Genomic DNA, 26,174 nt, shown 5'->3' with positions numbered 1-26,174 from the left:
AAGTATTCCAAGTTGTTTCACACAAATAGAATTTGTCCCGCAAAGCTAGAATAGTGATCAAACAACAATTATTTTCCTCCACAGACAGTCCAAGTAATTTCACCTACTTTGTGTACTTCTCACGTCAAGCTATTATACCAGGTTCTGCATTAGTATGCATTTTCTGAAAGATATGAAGTCCAAAACTCAAAGGTCTGTCATAATTTTTTGGACCACATACCAGAAATCGACAAGCTTTATAAATAGGCTAAAACAAAAATATTAAGCAAAAATCATCTGGGGCAGCTAAAAGATATGCATACCTAGTATACTTCTCAATTTCTTTGCTCAAGAATCAGGGACAAAGCCAAAAACAAGGGAAGGCAAAAACCCAAAAATCAGTTACAAGTTCTTATATTACTCTAACTCACTTAAAATGTTTCCAGAACACATTCTGCCTCAAAATTCATTTTCTGAACAATAAGAAGTATGAATCTCTAATGTCTTGCATCATTGACTGACTGTAATCCTCAGACCACTGGACAAGTGCCTCTTTTTAATGGTGGCATGACTTCACAGAGCTGCATGGTAGACAAATGGAGGTGGAAGAAATCAAACTATGTACCCTGAACTACACGAAGCAGCTTGTTAGCAGCTCAAAGCCTTAACTCTTTGTGACAACTACCAGACATATTAACTGGAACACCTTGACTGCAGGTGAGTCTGAAAGCAGGAAAATTCCTGTTACTCTACAGGGAGCACACTTCAAACAATTACTCTTGCAACCTACTTAAGAAACAACAGTTTTGGACTTGTTTTTCTAAGATGCAGGGTGAGAGAGGATCTCAGATCAGAAATGGCTAGCTATTTTGGAACAAATATTCCCCATACAGTACCGTTCACAAATGAACTCAGCTACAAAGCTGTGTTAAATAAAAGCAAGAGACCCAGATTTCACATCAGTTACTGACAAAATTTGATAGTGCCAAAGGAAAACTCTGACAATTACAAATGAAGGTAGTATGGATAAATAATGGGAATACACAGAAGCAAGACATTTTTGTGGAAAACAACTATGCAAGTAAAAAAAAAACCTGTGAGGTAGCATGAAACACTAGGAAAAATGACTTGCAATTAATAAATACAAGAAAACACAGGAAAACTAAAGCAGACAAGAATTCCAATTAAAGCAAAAAGTAACAGGGAGAGTAGTCAGAAAAGCAGGTGTTTAAACAAAGACTGACAGTATATAATAAAAGATTTAACATATTGCATACAAAGAAGCAAAGACAAAAAAGGAATAGTAAAACTTCCAAAAATATGGAGGCCAGACAGACAGAGATAGAGCATCCAGTCATTCTGCTGATGATACGGGCTCTTTAGCCAACCTAGCTCACACTAGTAGAGCTGGTCAAGAGGGACAAGAAAGGTGAATCATCCTGTGACCTGCTCTCTTTTCTCTGGGAGGGTTCTGCTGAATCTCCAATATTTTAAGAGCTTGGAATAATCTGTAGTGCAGGATCTCATACTTGCAAACCCCAGTTCATGTAGGTGCACTATGTGGGAGTGAGTATGGCAATATGTTTTACAGTGGCATTATTACACATGCTGCAATGGAGACAAAAGGAAGAAAATGTAATTGTCAGAAATGCCAAGGACCTTGCCACAAGCAGGATAGGTCTACAGTGGTAAACAGATCCTCGAGAAAAGCATCACAAGACTCAAGATAAATTACTAGGAGGCAAGAAAATCTGGCATGGGAGGCAGCATAGGCAGACAGACATCCAAAAAAAGCCAAATATATATGCGCACACAGACACGCACGCTCACACACACATAACCATTTTAATATCACACACACACACACACACACACACACTCAAAATGGTTATGATGGATTTTCAAAACCTAAAGGTAGATACGACTATAAGGCCTAGTGGGATTCAAAATTGAATTCTTAAAAAGCTGAGTAACATCTCTAACTTTTAGAAGCAATCATGGAGGTTAAGGTTCCTGAAGACTGGAATAAGGCAGATATGGTTTCGCAAAAGTAAAAGTACAAGTCTGAAAACTATTTTCCTCTCAGTTTAAGCTCAACTTTAGGTAAAATTATGTTAGTGCTGAAAGAAAATTTGGCACGTCTGGAAGCCAGTGGGGCACTGAAGCTACAGCAGCATGCCTTCATTTCAGGATGGTCCATATATCTATTTTGTATCCCTGCTTTCATTTCATTTAGGGTTTTGGGATCATGGCACAGCCTATTATTGCCAAATAACTGGGCAAGATGGAAATTATCCCAAGACAGGGGCACCAGTCCATCCCAGGGCACATGGATTTACACTCAGATGCACACTTAATGGAGTTAGTAATCAACTACCAGAATGTCTTTGGAATGTGGAAGAAAGCTATAACCCTGGCAGAAATTGACACAAATACAGGGAGAACTTGCAAACTGCACATACAAGGAAATACAGTTGACTGCTACAATGGGGATCAAAGCGCTATGAGACAACAACATTCATTTCACCCATCTGGAATGTCATGCTAGACCAATCTAAAGAAAATCTTTGTTAGATAACCAAGGGAGTAATTAAGGTACACTTTGAGCTTAGTAAGTACTCAGGCACAATACCATACAAAAAAGTTAGTGAACAAGCTAACAAAACCTCAGAACAAGTGATTAGGGCCATAGGTAGCAATATGTATAAAACACTTGCTAAAAAGAGAACACAGAAATCATAGTAAATAGAGCCTATTCGGCTGAAAGTATTCTTACCTGTCAGGTACCATGTGGTTCAGTACTGAGAAGAGTCCATTTCAAAGTCTGCAAAGTTATGCTGCAAAAGGGAGATCATAGGTAAATACTAAGCACTTGGTCTGCAGACCATTTCAAGCCTAGCCAAAAAACCCTATTCACAATTTCCTCTAGCCTCAAGGAGGGCAAGACAAGATAGACTGGGAGTGAAATTGAGGCTGTCCATCTAATTATCTAGGTTTACCTTGAAGGAGCCAAGGGAGATAGTCCACTTGACATGTAGCCAAAGTTTGTTCTAGAGGTGAGGGATACATTGGGATATAAATCTATCATTCCAACGTGTCTTATTAACCTGCTGATGAAGGTTTACTTCTTTTAACTGAGTATATGATGTACCATTAGTTCTGCAAAGGAATAGGACATTAAATAGGGTTGGATCTTTCATGGCATGAAAGGTTAGACAGAGCTCCATGGAGGAGTCTGTAAGAGACTGAGTACAGAGAAATGGCTGGCAGTCTCTCCTAATGACTAAGAGTTTTGAGGCCACTGATCTTTTTGGCTATGAATCTCTGAGATCTCTCAAGTTGTGATATGTCTAGATATATGCAGGCTAAAAGGTGTGTTACTTTCAATAATGGGCCTGATAAGATATGATTAAAAGGGAATTAAGACTTCTCTGGATCTAGTGGAGATGCCTTTGTAAATTAGATGGGCCGGATAAAAGGCTTTCAGAACTGCTGTGGAGACATGATTGTTAAATAAGGAATTATCAATAAGAGTTCCTAGATCCCTTACAACAGTGATTGATTGGAGGGGTGCATCTCCTATATGGTAAGTGAAACTGGTTTGTTTACCAAAATTAACTGTGCATTTTCTTTGCATTTAATTTGAAACCACTGTTCTTGTGTCAATTGTTAACATGGTCTAAAAACTATGTTGGAGCAATTGTGAATCAGCTGAAGATCGAATAGCACCACCCAATTTAAATTAATCTGCAAACCTTTTCACATAACTGGCACCTGCTACTCTAATGACATGAATTTTGACAACCTGTTAGCTATCCATTGTATAACATACGGATGAAAGGAAAAGCATGCCCTTTTACTGATTACATAAACAAATGCAACTAAATGAAAGCTGGAAGGGGACTTGGCAAGACAGGAGGAATGGTCTAAAATACAACAGTTGAAACTTGATGGAAAATGCAAATTAATACATCAGAAAAACAACCCATGAGAGAAGTAAAAATACTGAAGGGAAGCAGTAGCAACAACAAAAGAGGACAGAAACCTTAAAGAGAAGCAGGTGATGTGACACGGTAGCAGAGATGACAGACAAGAGTACCAGCATACATAGGATGAAACTTTGGCAGTAGAAAACAAGAATGCATCGCCAGCTTAGTGGCATACAGGGATAAAAAAGCCCTTACTACAATGTAGATGTTGGGGTTCAAGTGGTGGCCCAGGTATAGGATTTGAATGGAAGACAATGACAGATGAAAGAGCTGCCTGCTTGCCTCTCTCTCTCTTGAGAGTACATCTGGGGTGCATACCCAACCTCCTCTTTCTAGTGGATATTAGACATGTGGTATAGGCATCTGTTTACAAGGGAATCGGATCCTTCTGGAGGGGGTTACATCACTTATGGAGATGATGTGACACATCTTCACAAAGGATCATTACATGCCCACCCCTTGGTCAATTACAGGCATGCATAGGTGAAACAAAAACCTGTCTGATGACAGCCTCCATTCATGTATATCATTCAAAGTACCAAGTTTCACACATCACCTTGCCTTGCTTTAGTAAGTAGTCAGGGAACAGTAATTCTTTAGTTAGTCAGGGACATTTAGTGGGAATAGTTAAGTATTGTTTTCTGCATCTGTGAGAAATTATCCAACTGTATTATTTTTATATCTCTGTGACTGAAACTCGGTTGTTTATTGTATTTGGTATTGTCCCGTTTTCTATTTTATTATTTATCATTAAATATTTTAATACCTTTCATTGTGGCTGGTCCTTTAGAGAATACTTTTAACATCTTGAGAGTACTTATGCTTGTTTTAGTGAGACTGTGGCTACTCCTGAAAGCCTTGCTGCTTTGGTCACACCCTACCATATGTATTAGTATTAATTTTACACAGTATAATTGGGTGCCCTTTGTAAGAGTCTTAGGGTTGCTGACTGGTGGCAGCATGATTACCTCAGAGTCTGGCCAGAAAGGGCACAGCTAGCAAATCTGTGCCAGCTTTTCCCAGGTGTGTGTGTGAAACTCAAATATCCAAATGTGTGTGTAAGCTACTGGGAATAGGGACACAGAGCCCCAAAGTGGTCAGTGTGGAGTTTTGTGCGGGCCTGGATAGAGAAAAAGTCCAGCCCCAGGTCTGGAATGTTCTCCCTGTGTGCTCTTAAGGGAAATTGTGCTTGGTACAGGGAGCTGCCTCTGAGAATACTATATGAATCCAGTTTTGTTCCTAGTGGCCATCCATCGCTGTTGTCTGTGGTAAGGATTGAGGCTCTTTGATTACTGGCCCGGAGTAGGGACCACCACATATTGGTGGCAGCTGCATGGGATATTAATTGAACTTTAGTAGCCTGTTGGCAGTTGTCACTGAAGGTGTGTGTACTCTCAGCTTTCACAAGGTAAACATACAGAGTTTCATTTTCACAACAGTTTTATTTATTTTTGTTTGTTTAGTTTAGTCAGGGAATGCAGGCCTAGATGTCAGCAAAGGATTTTGGCAAGCTGACAAGGAACCAGTTGGCCAAGGTGTGCAATGCCAAAGAACTGGTACATGCCAACCTAACTAAAGATGAAAAGATTTCAGCATTAATCACAGCTGCAGCATGGACCAGCAACCTGGAAGACAACCCGTCTGGTAATGGGGATGTGCAGTCTTCAAAAATAGGACAGTTCACCTTTTCCTCAGAGGATTTAAAAATCTGTCTTGAGTTAAAGACACTAACTGGAGGCCAAATGGTTGGAGAAGCAGATGTAATTAGAATCAGAAGAGAGATTGCAGCATTTCTAGGTGAAAGAGAGACTGAGATGTTTGGAGGCCGAAGAAAACAAGAAACAGTGCCAACATGAGAGGGAGATGCTGACTCTTTGGCAGGGTCATGGAGGTAATGAGGAAGGGAATAACCCAACCGCAGAAACAATAAACGTCAGTAAATTTCTTCCACAGTTTACAGTGGGTGATGATTTTGATCATGTATTTGAAAGTTTTAGTCATGCTTTTGAAAGGGTATGTAAACCGTATAATGTTGACCAAGGGGACTTGGTATGGTTCCTGACTCCCATACCGTAAAGCTGTAACTGCTGTTTCTAAATTGTCTGATGCTGACTGCTTAAGCTATGGTAAAGTTAAACAATGTGAACTGGAATGTTTTAAGTTAACACCTGAAGCTTACAGAAAAAAAGTTTTGTGAGCATAGACGCAAGGCAGATGAAAGTGTATGTGATTATATTGCTGAGTTAAGCACTTACTTTCATAGGCAGGTGAGTGGGTGTCAAGTCACCACCAAGAAGATAACATAACTGATTCAGCTTTTGCTGAAAATGGAGTGAACATTGCTGAAAATGTAGTTGAAATGGTAGAATCACTACCAGAGTTTTTTTCTGATGATGTAGGTGCATATAAAAACAGTGACATTGGAGGAAAAAGAGATTGCAGCTGTAACAGAGATGGATTCAGCGGAAACCTTTCAGAGGAGATTGTTTGAAGGAGAGACAGTTACCTCTTAAAAATGCATAATTACAACCCTCTAACCGGGGGGTTGCAGGATGATTATTTGGAAGAAATGGTAAACCAAAACGAACAAGAAAGTGGAGCAGCAATTTCATGGAGCGACATCACGGAAAAAATAGAAGAAAAAGGAGAAGAGACTATGCCAGAAAAAGTTCTTGAGACAAAAAACTTATGCACAAACTGTTGGAGAAGGAGCAAAGAAGAAATGAGAAATAAAAGAAACAAAAAGTATACAGTATGAGTGAGCAGTAAAAAAGAAAGAAAGTTTGGACAGGTATGAGATTTGGGACTCTGTCATAGCACCTCTGGGTGTCAAAGCAAAAGAGATAAGAGCATTTACTTTAATTAGTAAACAGACTTTTTGTGACTTTATATTTGAGACTTGGCAGGCCATGGAATATTTTGGGGGCAAATGAACAAAAGAAAAATATCCATTGTCAGAATGTGGTGCAAGCTTTTTACAGACAAAAAAATAAGAATAACGATCCAGTTTAGAACTGAAGTTGAAGCAAAATAATTGAACGAACATTTGTTAACTATATGTAAAGAAGTAAAGGACACTACAAAAATATATGATGAAAGAGGGCTACAGACTGGGGGCTGGAAATGTGGAGTAATACAGAAAATGATAATATTATGCATGTATCTAGTATTATTAATGTTCATGGTAATATGGGTTTTGTGAAATACAGGGATCATCCAAAGGCTTGTTATTTTGTGGAAAAGGTTATTATTTAATCAATGAATGGGATAAAAAGATGTTATTTATGTGGTAAAACAGGGCATAATGCAAAAAAAATGTGATTTAAAGTTCAAAAAATGTGGCAATACTGGTCCTTCATGGCTAGAATATAAAATGAATGTGCAAGAAAATTAAAATGAAAATGAAGTTATATAGGAGAAAGAGATAACAATTGTGCTACACAAGAAAATCTACAAAAAGATGTGACTGATAAAGAGCTTATACATGAAGTTAAAGAAAGTAACAAGGAAGAATAAACACAGGACACACGTGAGGAAGAAGCTGATTGGTGCACAGTAAGAAATAAAAATAATTCATTAGGGAAAGAATTAAAGAAAGAAAAAGAAAATTGAAAAATGTAATGCTTAGAGAAAATAAGAAAATAAAGGGGTAAACATTTTATTATACTAACTGTTCTAAAAAGCTGAAAATATTAATTTTAAATGTGAACAGTATGAAAAATCTTAAAAGGAGAATAGTTGTATTACAATGGTGAGCTGCACTAGACACACATTATTTTAGAAGATATCAGATTATTAACAGAGGAAGAAAGAACAAACTGAAAAACTTTGGAATGGTGTGGTAGTTTGGAACATGGGGAAAGAAACATGCTGGGGCATATGTATATTATATCAAGAAAACATTAAAATATTAGACATAACCATAATGGAACTAGGATGAATTATGGTAATAGACTTGAGATGGAAAAATATGTGTACAGAATTATAGCTTTATATGTACATGTAAAAAAGAGAGAAAGGATGTTTAAAAATATTCTTGAACATGTATGTAAATATGGACGTTATGGTGGTAGCGGGTGATTTTAATTGTAATTTAAGAAAAAATAAGAGCAATTGTGATATTAAAATGGTTAAAAGAAATTATGAGAAGTGGAAAGTTAAGTATATGGGAGAATAACCACTGGACCTACAAAAGGAATGAACTTAGGACAGAAATTGTTTATTTTTTAATATTTAATAGTTTAAAAGTTATAAAAAAGGAATTAAGTATGCTGGATTTTCAGCTCATATGGCTATATGGGTTAAAGTACAGGAAAATGAAGAATATATAAGAAGAGGAAAAGGAAAAAACAGAATTAATGAAAAGGAATTAGATTTAGAAGAGAAAAAGGAACTTATAGAATTATGGAAAAAATCATATGACTATGAGATAGTTTTATGAGAATTAGAATCTTTGGTGGCTTAAAGAGAAATATAAAAAAGTGTTTTTAGAATGTATAAGGAAGAAAAGAAAGAGAGAGATATAAGATATTAAGTCAAGAAACATTTAGGGACTCAGAGAAGAAAAATTCCTTTTATGAAAAAGAAAGAGAAATATATAAAATGAAGCAAATTAAAATGTACAACTTGCGATATATATAAAAAACATTGTTTACAAGGAAAGAAAGAAGAGGCAGCACCATATTTTAGTAAAATTATAAAAGAAGGAGAAATAATAAGAGAATTAAAAAATAAGGAAGGTAAGCAAATAAGACAGCAAGAAGGAATATACAAAATAATTAAAGAATACATACTGGAATTATTTGTTAAAAGAGAAGAAAACATAGAACAAATTTATAAAGGTGAAAAATTAAATAATGAAGATAATGCGCATTTAGAACAAAAAAATAACAATGAAAGAATTGAATGAAATTCTAAAAGATATTAACATGAATTCTGCAACAGGGTTGGATGGAACTGAATATGGTATGTATAAAGAAATGAAAGACTGGCAAAATTAATTTTTTTAGAAGTTATGAATGGTTAGAAACTGGAATTAAAGAGAAATAGAGAGAGATGTACAGGAGTTATAAAATGTATATTTAAAAAAGGAAATAAAGAGGAGATAAAAACTGGAGACCTATAACACTGAATAATATGGATTATAAAATTTGTAAGAGAATAATAACAAAAAGGTTACAAAAAATGGGTAGAATATATCACCAAAATGTATTGGGAAGAAAAAGAAAAGGAGGTCAAGAGTTATTATGGATAATAAGAGAAATAGTTGATGATGTCAAACAAAAATGTAGAGGTGAAGGTTATGATAGGGGATATAAGTAAAGCCTATGATAATATTCAATATAAATCATTATGGGGAATTTTGCAGGCATATAATGTAAGCAAAAAATATTACAAGTAATAAAATCTGTTTATGAAAGGAACTATGTGAAATTAAATGTAAATGGCTGATTGGGGAAGAAATAAAAATAGAATGTGGAATAAAGCAGGGCTGCCCGCTAGTAGTGCAATTTTCTCATTAGTTATGAATGTAATAATGAAGGAAATTAATAAAATGTTGAGCAGTGGTGGATACAAAATGATGAAGGAAGTACAATTGCCAATAATGTATAATTATGTGGATAATACTGTATTAATTACTAAAAATAAAATATGGATGGAAAAAGTAAAAAAGTAAATGAAAAATTAAGTACAAATTAAAAAAATGGTTTAAGTATAAATAGAAAGGTAAAAGATTGGTTTTGAAGATATCTCAGAAGGTATTGAGTTCGATGAAAAATATATAGCTACATTGGGAGTAATATTTGAAGGCATGAATACAGACAGCAACAATGGGATAATGTACTCAAAAGAAGTAAAGGATATAACTATTTTTTGGAAATCATATAGATTTTCATATAGAAAAAAGCACACTTGTTAAACACAATGGTAAAAGGAAAAAATGCAGATTGCTAATATCTATACGATTCCCATTAAGTATGAAAAGGAACTAAAGATTATATTTTCTTTTATATGGGGCCCTAGAGTGAATCCAGTCACTAGAGAGATTCTATATATGAAAGAAGAGCAAGGAGGCTTGGGTTTAATAAACCCAATAGTACATGCAGCATCCTAAATTTTATATAAGGTATTAAAAGGAATTATGAAGGAAAATAAAAACTTGATAGAAATTATACTATATTATAAATACAAAGAACTGTGGGAAGGAATGAAAGCTAAAGAAAGAAGTAAAAGCATTGTGAATGAAAAAAATGAAAGAGTACCAAAACAAAATTGTGTTATGAAAAAAAAAGAATATATGTGAGAAAAATAGAAAGGAATAGCACTTAAGTATTATAAACGCATTTTATTGTATAGATCCATGGAAAGATTTAGAAATGGATAAGGAAAAAGCCATAATGCTGACATATAATAACTAAAAAATATTAAAGAATGTAATGATTTTTTATGGAGATTGTCTATTAGAAAATTGCCAGTTAAGGCAAATATGCCATAAAAAAGCAAGACAGAATATGTAATAAATGTGGATAGTTTGAGACTACTGAGCATGTGTTTTTGAAATGTAAAAGAGTTAATAATTTGTGGAAAGAAATATGCAAACATAATAGGGTGAAAAGTTTGTTAAAATATGAGCAAATAAATATGGACATAATAGAATTTGGTTGTTATGGTGCACAAAAACAGGAAGTGAAGAAAATGGACAGAATAATATTTTAAGTTTCATGGACTATATGGAATGAGAGACTTTTGTTGTTGTTTGTCTTTTCAGCTTTTTCCCGGTAAGGGGTCGCCACAGCAGAACTCTGGTCTGCTAATGATTGGCAATAGATTTTTACAAACCGCCGAGGTGCCAGCTCGGCGCCCAACCTTCAACGAAGGCATGCCCATTTACGCACGCATGTCTTTCTAATGCTACCCAACTGCAGGGAGGACATGCAGACTCCACACAGAAGGCACTCCCAAGGCACGCTGAGAATCGAACGGGAGAACCTCTTGCTGTGAGGTAACAATGCTACCGCCGTACCACCATGGCATTATATATGGAATGAGAGACTAAATGAAATTAAATACAATTGAAAATGGACTTTGACAAAGATTTTTGGGGAAAATAATGATTTGATTGTGGATAAAAGAGTGGGGAGGGAATGCTTAAATTGAAGTTTATAATGTATAGAAAGTTGTAAACATATGTAAATAATATGTAATGTATATATCAATAAAAAACCTACTCATCACTGTTGTGAGTGGGGCCCATTTTGCACGAGCTCTTCCTGTTTCTGTAACAGGAACAGAGAAACAGGGACGCAGATGGAGAGAGAAGGGGATGATGGAGAAGTGAGAAAAATAGAGGAGAAAGCATATATCAAGACTGCAAAATATGTCAGGGATTCTGAGGAGATGTTTCAAAGAAATTTGTTTGATGGAGATGTGTCAGCAAATGAAGGATGTATAATTACAACCCTCCAGTTGGGAGGCCATTCTTTCAGGATGAGTTTCTTAAAGAAATGGTGATGCAGAGTGATCCAGAAAATGAAGGAGATGTTTACTGGTGACATTATGAAAAAATACAAAAGGATAATGCAGAGACAATCCTGAAGAATAGTGGTGAGATAGAAAAGAAAACATATGCAAAGAAAATTCACCCCGGGGATAATTTTCTTGGGTGGCGAAAGCCAGGGTACCTTTTGGCTAGGCTTATACAGGCCCTAGGGCCAATAGCCTAGTACCTACCTATGAAAATAAAAGAAGGCAGAAGGGGAGTAGAAGAAAAGAAGGCAGAAGAAATTGAAAAACAGAAGTACTTGGTAAGAATTCAAAGTAAGAAAGACAAAGAAATGGACAGATGTGAAATGTGGGACAATTTAATAGCTCCTTTGGGTGTAAAAGCACATAAGGTAAGAGCATTTATTCTTATAATCAGAGAGACATTTTGTGACATTATATTTGTGACTTTTTTTAAATGGAAAATATTCTCAGAGATTATGAAAAAAGAAAGCCTGTAAGCCATGGAATCTTTATGTAGTAAACATTTAACAGGGGAACAAAAAGGAAATGCATGTACAATTTTGAATAGAGGTAGAAAGACAGATGTTGAAATGACATTTGAAAACTTTATATAAAGATGTACCAGGCATTGCAAAAGTTTATGATAAAAGGGGTTTATGGACTGGTGGATGTCATTATAACATTGTGTTAAAAACTGAAAGAGAAAAAAATATACATTTACCAAGCATAATAAATGCGGAGGGGAATAGGGGTGTTGTACAACCCAAAACGTTTTTATTTTATTTTTTTGTGATAAAGGACTTTTGATAATCAACTGTGACAAAAATGTTACATTTGCGAGGCAATGGGGCATGACACAAAAATATGAATGAAATGTAATAAATGCAACAAAATTGGACATTTATGGATGGATTGCAAAAATTAAAACAAGAATAAGGAAAGATACAAATATAGAGAACAACATGAACAAGGAGAAAAACATAGAAGCAGTAAATATAAAAGAAAAATAGATGAGAAAAAATAAAGAGGACAGAAGAAGGTTCTGAAATAAATGATGAATAAGATAAATTGGATGGCAGTAAAAGAAAAAAGAATTATATTGGTAAAAGGGTAAAAGACAGAAAAAAAGAACATTTAAAGGGATAAGTGCAAAAGAAAAAAATAAATTAAATGGATGAAAAAGACTATATACAGATAATAATTGGGGGGAGTGGTATGATGATGGTTAAAGTGTTTGACTGACAGACACAAGGTACAATGTTCGATTCTCACCTTTGGAAGGTAAAATTGGCTTGGCTTAGAATGGCCTATTAAGAAAGCCAGCCGAGTAATTAGCTATGAACTTCTGAAACCATGAATCTAATGAAAACGGAAAATGAAAATTTTTAGAGTAATTTCTGTAAATATGAATTGTATTAAGAATACAGTAAGAAGAATAGGGATTTTGGAATGGTAAAATGCATGAAATGTAGATGTAATTATATTAGAAGACACAAGATTTTTGACAAATGAAGAAAGAATACAAACAGAGAAACTATGGGGAGGAAAGATAATCTGGAATATGGGAAATGAGAGATGTTCTGGAATAGTGGCATTCTGTGGAAATTCAGTAAAGATATTAGATGCAACTATAGCAAAAATAGGAAGATTGACCACTGTACATTTAAAATGGAAAGAACAAGAATACAGAATTATAACATTATATGCTTATACTAATTGTAAAAAAGAAAAAGCTTATGTCATCAGATTTTAGACTACATAGTGATAAATATGAATATTATAATAACAGCAGACTTCAAATGTGATTTAAGAAGGAAGCATTAAAAAGAAAGGAAATGCTATAAGTTATAAAATGTGTTGCGTTACAACTTTAAGACAACATTTCATGGACTTACAAAAGAAGTATGTATGTATAGAACTGAAATGGATTATTTTATAACATCAGAAGGTTTAGTTATAGTAGAAGGGGAGATAGTTGAAACAGGATCTTCTGATCATCTTACAATATGACTAGAAATAAAGGAAAGCAAGGAATATATAAAAATGGGCAAGGATTAAAAAGAATAAATGGCAAAACACGGAATGGAGAATGAAAGAGATTAGTAATGCAGTTATGGAAAGATCATATTGCTATGATAACATTTTATAGAAATTTATTTAAATGGTGGATGATATTTAAGGAAAGAATATAAATTTTTTTTTACAGTGGCAATATTTAATTTATTGACATTTGCTAACCAGGTTAGTCCATCTGAGCCAGGGGCCCATTTTCAGTGGAGACCCGAGGAGAAAAGCTCCAGAAATAATACGAATAATTATGATATTTACAAAATATGAAAGTAGGGTCACAAAAATATAGTACAAGTCAAAAATGTATGCACAGCAGTACAATACATAGGAAAAATAACAGTTAACAAGTACAATTTCCAAAATGTGAGGACAACAGTATATAGCATACACCAAATAATTAAAAGGTTTAGAGGATATTACACAAAGATGTACAGTATGAATACAGTTTTCTAGAGCAAGTACAGGGAGGAAAAAGTTGATAGGGAAAAGCAGATAAGATTAGAAGAGAGCAGACTAGTTCAAGTGGGGGTTTGACAAGGGCATGACCAACTATTCAGGAGAAAAAGTTTAAGTTATTTCTTAAACAGGTATTTTATGCTGAATGCTTCTTATGTTGATAGGGAGTGAAGATCCAAGCATGGGCTACAGAGTATTTGTAAAGGGTCTTCCCAGTGTTTTTGTTGGGTTTGTACAACTGAAGCAGGTGTTTACTGACAGTACGGAGGTGATGAGGGGGGGGGTTATAGAAGGAGACTAAATTGGAGATGAAGGGACAGGATGAGGGTTCATATAGGATAGAGGGTGCAATATGTAGCTGGGGTATAAGAAGCTATTTGGAGAATTCTGGCCATTGGAGTGACTTAAGGGCAAGACAGTGGTGATATTTGTAAGGAAAGTTGGTGGCAAATCTGGCAATTTTGCTATAAGTTTGCTCTAATTTAGTGATAAGAGATGTTTGAACATGAGTAAGGACAGGGGCAGTGTAAAGAAGGCAGGGTAGGAGTAGGGCCTGAATGAGGGAGCGTTTGGAGGAGGGTGACAGAAATGATTGATTATGAAAGAGAAGTCAGAAATATTTGATTATGAAAACTCCATGTAGTTTAGTATGGGGTTCAGGTTTGATATTGGTGTTGTTGAGAGAGGATATTGAGAAAGAAGCTTTGTGCTGAGCAAGTGTTTTACGGAGGAAGAGAAGGAGTTTTTTTTAATTTAATATGAGTTGGTTATCAGACAGCCAGGTTTCAACAGAGGAAAAGGTTTGTTGAGTGAGAGCTAGTAGATCAGGGATGTTGTGGGAAGAGGTTATGATGGTGGAGTCATCAGTGTACTGTAGAAGTGTAGAGAGGTTAGTAGCAGAGTGAAGCTTATTTGTGAATATATTAAACAGGAGGGGGCCCAGAATTGATCCTTGGGGAACTCCAGTATTAACAGGGAGAAATGCAGAGAGGACAGTTTGCAAGAGGACAGATTGCTGCCTGCCGGAATATAGCTAGAGAACCAGTTAATCGAGGAGGTAGAGATATGTAGGTCTGAGAGTTTAGTTAGATGTTTAGAATGACAGACAGTATCAATGGTCTTTGAAAGATCGAGGAAAGGACTGGAGATGAGGAGGTTATTGTCACAGGCTTGTACAAGAAATTGGACATGAAACGCTATGGGTAATAAAGAAAGAATATAATACAAGTGAGAAAGTTAGGAAATTATGTACATCAGCATACAGTAATAATAAAGTAAAAATACATGTAAATAGCTGGCTAAGCTAAGTGATGCATATGAAGAGTGGTGTAAGACAGGGGTATCCAATGAGTTGTATATTCTTTGCATTAGTTATGAATGTGATATTATATGAAATAAATCACAAAATGAAGGAGAAAGGGTATATAACACCTGAAGATTTAAACATTACAGTTTTGCTAACATATGCAGATGTCGTCATAACAATTGCAAAAAACAAAATTTGGATAATTTGCACAACTGAGTGTCTATAAGTAACAGGGATTGCTTTAAATAGAGAAAAGTAAAGGTTCAGGTAATGTAATAAACATAGGGGGTATATATATTGCAATGAATGAAATTTGTGTTAGGCATAAAATTTGGAAACAAAGATGCAAGTAGAATTCAAATGGGGAAAACAGAAAAAAATAAAACAATCATGTTTTTTTTCTCAAGAACACAAATTATCATTACGAAAAAAAGGCTTATTTGATAAACTCAGTAGTACTGATGGGAAAGACAGCATACTTAGCAAGTATATTTGTGTTGCCAATAGTATTTAGAAAGGAATTATTGCAGATAATTTTATCATTTATATGGGTTCTAGATTAAACCCAGTAAAAGGAAGTGTTTTGTATGTAAATAAAGAGGAAGGAGGTTTAAGGTGATTAGCTCAGTGGTACATACCACTTCATTAATTTGTACAAAATGTTAAAGTAGATAAATGAAAAAGATGAGAGATTAGTAGTAAAATTGCACAAATATAAGTATAAAGAGAAAAACAGTGTAGAAATGAAGAAATAAAATGTTACCAAGAAAAAATATTTTGTAGAAAATAAAAACTGATGATATAGAAGGAGACAGAAAAGTATGGTATAAAAATATAATGATAAAACATTAATATGTGAAAACATGGTAAAATCTAACAAATGAAAAAACTAAAGGTAAACAATAAGCAAATAGTATAATCAGAAAGTAGAACATGAAGATGGAGACTGGTAACAAATAAATTGACAGTAAAAGGAAATATGCCATATAAAAACAGAATATGTTTACATCGTCAAGAAGAAGAAACTATGGAACGTGTTTTTGAAATGTAAAAGAGTAAAAAAGTTATGGGAGAAACTATGTAAAGAAGATTTTTTCTGAAGATATAAAAGATGTGTATAAAATAAACATGGCTATGACTAAATATGGATATTATAAGAACAGAAGTAAAGAATATATTAAAAGAATAGATAAAACATTACTTTGTTATATGGGTTATATGGAATGAAAGACTGAATGAAATTATTTAGCAACAATATTAAGTAAAATTAGATAGTAATTATGGAAAAAGGAGTGAGGGTCTAAAAGAGATGAACAATTTAGTATGATTGAAAAGGAAATTATGAATATGTGCAAATAGATTTGTATATCTAGGGCAGCCACCGTGGTGCAGAGGTTAGCGTTGTCGCCTCACAGCAAGAGGTTCTCTGGTTCGATTCTCGGCTGGGGTGCCTTGTGTGTGGAGTCTGCATGTCCTCCCTGTGGTTGCGTGGGTTTCCTCCGGGTGCACCGGTTTCCTCCCATATCCCAAAAAACATGCTGTAGGTGGACTGGACACTCTAAATTGGCCCTAGGCGTGAGTGTGTGTGTGCCTTCCATGGAAGGTTGAGCGCCGGGCTGGCAGCTCGACACTGTAAAACTCTACTGCCAATCTTGAGCGGACAGGTGATCTGCTGTGGCAACCCCTTACCGGGAAAAGCCGAAAGAAGAAGAAGATATACTGGTACATTTGTAAATAAGTTATAAATAACAGCTCTTCTTGTATATAAATAGAGGACCCCTACCCTTTCTGATAGGTTTAACATCTCATCCAAATGACGTTATTAAGCACTGCCACTGAAAGGGGCTTAAATGAGTTCTGGGATATTCAAAATACTCAGAAATCCTTAAGTTGTTCTTTAAATATATCACCTAACATTTGTATCCACTAAACCACTGCAAATTTATACCCACTGAGTAAATTTGTTTTTACTAACCTATCATAGTAAAAAAAAATAAAAAGCAGAGTTTAATATAAACTGTTATTAGGTACAAGTGATGGCTCAGCACATAACCTACCATCAAATATTTAGGCTACTTTGCATAGTGTATGAAGAAATATTTGTAGCTATGTATTTTCTAATTAAGTCATTTTACAAAGCGCTACTCTAACTGAATGGGTGTAACTTAGTTTAAGCACTTCATAACATTTTTCACGTATCTAAATGACTAACACTGAAGCCATAGAAATAGTATGATGAAAATACTTCTTACATTTTCTGTAGATTACTGCTGGCAATGCCCACTTCTCGCAAGGAGGATGCCACCCCCACATTCTAATGCTGGAAACAAAACAGCATTTAAGAAATAAAATTTAAAGAGAGAACATAAAGATGTTCACAGATGAACATAGTTAAACCAAAAAATAAAGAAATCAGCAGTATAAGACAACATTAATTTGTGCTGGGATTCATGGTTGCTGCCCCTCACTCCCATGGACGTGCTGTTATTCATGGTTGCTGCCCCTCACTCCCATGGATGTGCTGTTATTCATGGTTGCTGCCCCTCACTCCCATGGATGTGCTGTTATTCATGGTTGCTACCCCTCACTCCCATGGATGTGCTGTTATTCATGGTTGCTGCCCCTCACTCCCATGGATGTGCTGTTATTCATGGTTGCTGCCCCTCACTCCCATGGATGTGCTGTTATTCATGGTTGCTGCCCCTCACTCCCATGGATGTGCTGTTACTCATGGTTGCTGCCCCTCACTCCCATGGATGTGCTGTTATTCATGGTTGCTGCCCCTCACTCCCATGGATGTGCTGTTATTCATGGTTGCTGCCCCTCACTCCCATGGATGTGCTGTTATTCATGGTTGCTGCCCCTCACTCCCATGGATGTGCTGTTATTCATGGTTGCTGCCCCTCACTCCCATGGATGTGCTGTTATTCATGGTTGCTACCCCTCACTCCCATGGATGTGCTGTTATTCATGGTTGCTGCCCCTCACTCCCATGGACGTGCTGTTGTGTGACTTAGTATTCTTTTTTTACCTTAACAAAAGCTATGTAGTAGGAAAACACTGGGTATATGTATGCACTCATTGCTTGTGCATGTTCATAAACATTGTCATGTATTTGCCTTAAGCATTCTTTCCAGTGGTTCCAGAGAAAACAAATAGAGGAGAGAGGGTTGTTCATTTTTTCATTGCTACAAACATCAACAATGGCTAAAATGAAAGCTCATTTAGCTCTGCCATTTTACTTGAATATTGGATACCTTATTTAACAACACTGCCATTTCACTTGAATACTGGACAGTTCATTAGATGGGTATGACAACAGAGTTTCACCCTGGACTAATTACATGTCTACAGATTACTGCCAATACTGGCAAGGAAGTATTTTGCTGAAGTTAAGGTTTTAAACTGTTTTGTCTGAGTTTAATGTATGCCAATTTGCTCAGTAAAAGAATGAGACATTAATGGAGTCAAAGACACCAACTCTGTAATGCAAAGGGAATTAATGCTGGACTTGGTCTCAGTCCAGTTTGGCTGTTCAAAATTTACTAGCAATTTTCCAGCATATGAAAAACATTTTATCTGGCTGCTGATATGGTGGTTTTCTTGCACCATGGTATAATCTTAACTCTGGCTGTAGACTTCTATGAATGATCACCTCAAGTCATCTGAATTTCAGACTTTTTAGTGTGTATGTGCACATACCTCCTTGCGAGAAGTGGGCATTGCCAAAAAAAAAATCAATACATCTACCCATAAAGAGAGTTAATTTACATGAATGCTAAAAGGTAACTTATGATTAACTATAAGCTTCAAACCTTTGAAGTATTTTCCACCCAACATTTTGCTTTGTGACCACAGTTTAAATGTTGAGCTGTCTCCTTCTCTGTCAAAAGTTAATTTACTATGTTCATTGGAATAACATTCTCTTCTGACCACAACTTCATGTATACTGTAAGGCTTTAACATTCAATGTACAAAAAAAAAAACATTTTTATACACTTTTGGCTCCTCCATGGACTACTGATCATACCTGATCTTCCTACCACAATACTCCCAGTTGAAAGCACAACCATAATGGGGAAAGCATACAGACTGCCATCAGAAGGATTATGCTTGAAACTCTATGGTCCCCCATACATGCACAGCAGTACTTGTATGTTTAGAGTATAATTACGAATTCAGCTCATTTTCATAAGTGCTATAAACCCAAAATCACCCTGCACCCCCCCCCCCCCCCATGCAGACATTTTCTGTTACTCTGTTCTAGCCTGCAATGGGAAACTAGTAACAGAAGATTCAGTGCTAAATGCATGTCCCTCCCATCCCACCCACAGGAGAGGTGGGCAGACACTGCACCTTCACTTCTCTCCCTCTCCAGCTCATTTCTCCAGGATCCAGATTATCTGAGCCAGTTTCTTATATAAATACATATACACGTGTGTGTGTGTATACAATTAGAGATAGACAGAGAGACCGACCATGTGAAGTGCTTGAATTATACAAAAATCAGACATCACACTATAGTTGGAAAGGGGTAAATTCCCAGACCCCGCTGTACTGCAATCTTGCACATCCAAATACCGGAAATGTTTGAAAAGTGAATTTTCTAACTACTTAGTCGGTAATTTAAAATGCTCAAACTTTTGATAGTTCTAGCACTTGAAGGTGTGTGTGTGTGTGTGTGTGTGTGTGTGTGTGTGTATATATATATATATATATATATATATATATATATATATATACACACACATACATATACAAGTCCTTATCGGACTACAGAAATTTCCAAACTTCAAACATCTTATGGTCAAGACCATATGATTGAAGTTTTGAAATTTCAAATGGTTTGAATGAAGAACGCCATACAGCGCAGAATTGGAAATTGACCTCTTCATCACTGTAGTGCGATCTTGGAGCTATTACATTTAATTAGCGGTTGGGTGCAGGGGAACTTGTCCCCCTGCAAAAACGTAAAAAAAAAAAAAAATTTTTTTTTTTTTTTTAATTTTATTTTCAAAGTTTCAAAACTTTGAACATATGGTCTCAGCCTTGATATATATATATATATATATATATATATATATATATATATATATATATATATATATATATATATGCATATATATGTATATACATATATATATGTATATATATGTATATATATATATATATATATATATATATATATATATATATACATACATATATATATATATATATATATATATATATATATATCTACACACACACACACACACACACACACACACACACACACACACACACATAAGTAAATACATACATACTACACACACAGGCATGTACAGATATCCAAGAATAAAGTCCAGGCTATAAACCAATTTGCCCTTCCTGTTCTAATTTACAATTGGATATGAATGACTGTCCTCAAACACCGTTGAATCAGATGGACAACCCCCCCCCCCAAAAAAAAATACTTCAAGCTTAGCAAATGATATATAAAAAATGGTACATACCGCAATTATATATCCCTTGCTCTAAAAGAGGTACGAGCCTCCTCAATACTGACTACATGTATAGGCCTGCAGTCATGAGATTGTAATACATATTTGCTGACCTCATCAGATCTAAACATACTGAAAGTTCTAAAGCAGGGCTGTCCAACAGGTGGCCCTAGGGTCACAATCCAGCCCACCAAAGCATTTTATCTAGCCCTAGGTATGTCCTGCAACAAACTTTTTTGAATGGACAGATTAATGTTGGACATGGTAATGTGCCCCCCACCCATACCTTGCCAATCATGGTAAGTGGCCCTTGAGCTAAAAAGGCTAGACAGGCCTGCTGCATGCAGAGTAGAAGTCTAAGATGACATCTTTGCTTAACCGAACAGAAGAATTTCAGAGAGGAGTGGGAATGGAAATCAAACCAGAGGTACATGAGAATCAGACAGCAACTGGAAGTGTAAAAAAAAAAACAAAAAGAATACAGAGAAAAGGACCAGAAGAAAAGAAAAGAAAATTGGAAAGTCCACATATTAATGTTGGACATGGTAATGTGCCCCCTCCCCCATACCTTGCCAAGCATGGCATGTGGCCCATGAACTGGATGGTAAGTGGCCCCTGTAGAAGGGCAGGATAAACCCTTTATAATAGCAAGTATAGAAAATTTCTAGAACAACCATTTGTTGACCAAGATTTGACACAGGAATGGTTAAACAGAGGTGAATTTGAACTGAAAGGTTAAAGGCTAATGATAATGGATCAAGATATTGCTCAATGTTCAATTTGGCTTACAAAGTCCATAGAATAAGTAGGAGCTACAGAAAAATGCAGGTTCTGTAAACAGAACTAGAAACAGTTACACATGTTTTTGCTTGTTATGTACTGAAAAACGCAACAATTTGGCAAGACTGTTGCACTGGAGATTATGCAATCACCAGAATACAGAAGTAGCTGAGAAACATTGGAAACATGAACCACAAAGCATTATGGATATGAAGAAGTTTGGATCACATGGGATCACCCAATACCAACAGCTGAGAAAACACGTGCAAGAAAAACAGATACAGTAGTCCAAGAAAAATAACAAAAGTAACATTACTTATTGAAATCGCTGAATCTAGCAATTGTAATGCCATATGTACTGAGAGACACAAAGCCATAAAATACCAGGATTTGCAAGTAGACATGAGAGCAGTGTGGAATATAGATACCTGGACAGTTCCAATAGCAGTAGTAGGAACAACAGGATAATATAATAGAATTTACAAGCATACTTAAATATGTTACTAATACATGCAACCCCATATGAACTGCAGAAGGAACCAATTATGGGTACATTGTGGGTACTGAGAAGAGCATTCTTGGCTAACCTCAAAGACTGAAGCAGTATTAATGTCATAAACTTCAATCATACCATGACTTAGGAATGGGGTCCATTTCTATTTTGATGTTCAGAATCCAAAACATTAGCAGAAATTAAAAAAGGGAGAGCATATATAGACACACAAAACAGATACGTGTGTGGACGCATGTGTGAACTGACTCTTTTCAAACTACCATCATCCAGCATGTTTTGGGAGGTGGGAGGAAACAGGAGTACCATAAGAAAACCCATAGAGACACGTGAAAACATGAAACACCACAGAGACCAGTAAAAAGGACTTGCTTGAACTCAACCAGCAGAAAAAAACACAGCATTACAATCACAGGACTGATTATTGAAACACTAGCAAATAAAAATACATGTGACTGAAATGGTGTTAAACAGCATTAAAATGAGACTAAAGCAAAAAAAAAATAAAGCCAACATACTTAATACATATTAGACTCCATTCTTTACTAGGCAAACCACTTTAAAACTAAAAGTCTCCCTGCTTTTTATAAGTTTAAATAACAAATTATACACCGAATATATTAAATACAATTAACCAATAATGTGATTCAGCTGCTATTTAAAGTGATAAAACAAAGTGTAGTACAGCACTGCAGTAATACAAGTTTCTCAGTTTTAACAGAGAATTATGATTGGGTCAATGATCATAACTCGTTTATGGGGTTAAGACATGGATGACAAGAAATTTACTTCGAGAGCTAAGCTTGAGAGGTGAATCTGTGCATCCATGTAGAGAACACAATTTACAGTTATGATCAGTAAACCAGTCATAATTCTTTGTATTGCATGTGGCTTTATCGCCTCCATGTACTACTAGTTACAGGGGAAAAAGTTGCTAAGTGCTTTCCCGGCTTTCAAAGTCATAAAACACTTAGCAAGCATTGTCAGGGAGGTGGTTAATGTAGTCCATTATATTTACACTCGCCCTCCATACCTCTTTGTCTAGATTTTCACAGGACGTCCAGTTACTGCTTCATATTTTGGTCTATTCCTTACATGTCATTTTCGGACAAATCACTGAGGACTGAAGTCATTAAATAATGACATACATTTCAGTTTCAGAGTTTGCATCCTACAGGAAATGGATACTAATAACTCCTGTTGTTCTAACAATTAATTTTGATTAACGAATTTGGGGACATAGTACTGATACAGACATCTGGTAGAAACAAATCTTACTTCTGCCGCTGTCATTTGCTGGACAGTACTGGCAGATTTTACTGCCCGGCACTAGACCCTACTTTAACAATATATGCAGGGGGGTGCTCAACATTTATTAAGGTCGGGTCACACGCCAGTCTGGCACTTAACTGGTTTGACTTTTTCTGAATATCAGAAAGTAATCACAGAGCTCCATGCACTACATCTTTAAACTACTGGCTTTACTTAAACTTTGGAATTGAAAGATATCTAAAATAGTTTGGCATTCATGTTCTTTGTAATCTAAGGTAACATCCACTCTATTATTTGTAATAGTACTAAACACAACTTTTAATAATTGTAAAATGAAAACCTTTTAACAGAGATCACTAACTGTTTATACAATTCATTGCTACCTTTTTTCCCATTCATAGTGCATTAGAATGCTCACAAATTTTCTGAGCTTTTGAGTGACTGCTTAAATGAAAAGCTAGGCAGGAACTGCACACTGCAATATGTATCACTTTATAAGTAATACAGCACAGAAATGAAATATATAGGGGGAAATTCACAAAGGTTACCATGAGGTGTACAGATTGTGGTAACCTTTTTGAATTCAGAGAAAGAACTAACATGCCATTCTAGCATGAAGACATAGGTTCATAGGTTCATAGGTAGGTACTAGGCTATTGGCCCAAGGGCCTACATAAGCCTAGCCAACAAGGTTCCCTGGCTTCCGCCACCCAAGAAAGTTATTTTCCTGTGCCACTGTCGAGCAGACACACATAAGTGATCCCCAGGGTGTATTTCGTATTTCCCATCCACTCATCAAGATTTTTCTTGAAGAGTGCTAATGAAGAACTTTACTTGACATAGATGGGTAGCCTGTTCCAGAGTATGGGAAGTCTCTGGGACAGGAATCTGTCCCTCCAGCATGTCCTATTTATTGTGGTGACAAGGTTTAAGTCCCTAGAGTGTGTAGCTCAGAGGGATTGGGATTTCTTTAGGTGTAGCATGTCCAACAGCTCTGGGTTTGACATAGCTTTATATGTTAGGCAGAGATCACCTCGGAGTAGGCGATATGCTACTTAGTAAAGCTGGAGTTCTTTGAGATGATCAGACGGTCAGTGTATAGCATTTGTTTGAGGCCAGTAATCTTTGGGAGGCACTTCTGTGGCCTTTCCAGCTGCTGCAGATGTCTTGTGAGGTACATTCCAAAAGGGGTGTTGTACTCTATGATGGGTCTAATGAGTGTCGAGTAGAGGGGAACAATTACCTCTGTTTTCCTGGATGAGAACCCTTTTAAGACGAGGTGTGCCACATAGAAGGACTTCCTGACTACTGTGGCAATGTGACTATCAAAGGAGAGACTACTGTTCACCTGGGTCCCAAGGTCTCTTATCACACATTTGGTGTTAAGTATATTGCTGCCTATGTGGTAGTTCATGGGTACAGAGTTTTTACCAAAGGGGATGACACTGCACTTTTTGGCATTGAGCTTTGAGGCCATGGCTCTGACACCAGGCATCTGTCTCAGCGAGGCCCTTCTGTAGGATGTCCACATCATTTGGGGACTTGACTATGGCTCCTAGTTTGCAGTCATCTGCGAACTTTGTTAGCCAGTGGCCTTTTGTGTTAGATATCAAACAGGAGAGGTCTCAGGACTGAACCCTGTGGTACTCCACTTGTCACTGGTTTGAGGTCAGATTTAGAGTCTGCAACTTTTACAGTGTGGGTTCTGTCAGTATGCCAGTTGGCAACCCATCTTGTGATGTAGGGATTTATACCTAGTTTAGTGAGTTTAGCTATAATTCCAGAATGGGGGATGGTGTTGAAAGCCTTGGCGAGGTCAAGATAGGTTGTGTGAACCACCTTACCCTCCATCAACAGTGTTGGTGACTGCCTCAAAGAAGTCTCTCCATCGCATCAAGCTGGAATTTTTCTATTATCAGTGGCTACAGTGATAAGGTCATGGTCTCACCAACAGGACATTAGGTGCTTCTTGGCCAGCTTGAGATGTTTAGCTCATCAGTAGCTAAGGTCATAAGGTTTTGTTGGCCCAGCTTGAGATTTGTAGCCAACAGAAGTGCTTTGTATCCACCTCTCTACCTAATGAGAAGAAGTACTGAAGAGGAAATTTTCTATCCCCATAATATCTTTCTTAGGTGTCTTCAAATTAAAAATTAAAACAATTAAACAAAAAAAAAAACAAAATCAGTGGTTTCCTAAGTGCGAGAAGTGCTAACAAGCCTTCCTCTGCTTGAAGGGTACTAATTAATATTTATGTCTGTGAAAAACTGAGGGGCTACCAAACCAGCCAGATAGAATTTTGTAGATAATTCTATGTCATTGTAAATATTAATATAATCCACAGGCTTGTTTACAAATGTAAAGAGAACTATATGCTAGGACTAAACTATATGCTGTACTGAGTTTCAAAAATATAACCACAGTGCACCCTGCTGGAAGAAAGCTGTTAAGTAAAGAATTTTACAACTGTGTTTGATCTCAAGCTCGGAGGCAGGATGTCTAGGCTAGGAAATTCTTTCTAACATTTTAAGACAGAAATAATTACTAGATTTTACATGTAAAGTGTCCTTTATTGCTGTGGTTCCTGGCAGGTGCAAGATTACAAAGATGTGTTAAATTCTGAGTTCTGTGAGTCTGGGAAACATCAGCAGAAATGTCAGGAATGATGTAATCTGAAATAACTCAGCAGTACTGTGTATTTTCAAGTTAAGGGCCATCTCAGAAAGAAAGAACAGCATTTTGTATCTTGTCTTAGATCTAGTAAGAACATCCACTCACCAGCACTTGCTTGCTCTGTATGTAAGTAGTATTTAGAACAGTGAGTT

The 26,174-nt window shown here is 36.2% G+C and overlaps 1 protein-coding gene across 2 annotated transcripts in view; it reads right to left on the bottom strand.

Annotated features, from left to right (window-relative positions):
- The window catches only part of SGSM2 (small G protein signaling modulator 2), a 1,814,022-nt gene that overhangs the window by 533,019 nt on the left and 1,254,829 nt on the right, over positions 1-26,174 (bottom strand). The gene's annotated exons all lie outside the window — the stretch shown is intronic.

The sequence above is a fragment of the Protopterus annectens genome, chromosome 13.part0, assembly GCF_019279795.1.
Source record: "Protopterus annectens isolate FY-2018-M chromosome 13.part0, PAN1.0, whole genome shotgun sequence".
Taxonomy (NCBI): Eukaryota; Metazoa; Chordata; order Ceratodontiformes; family Protopteridae; genus Protopterus; species Protopterus annectens.
The sequence above is the reverse complement of the archived record's forward strand: the minus strand, read 5'-3'. Positions and strand labels throughout refer to the sequence as shown.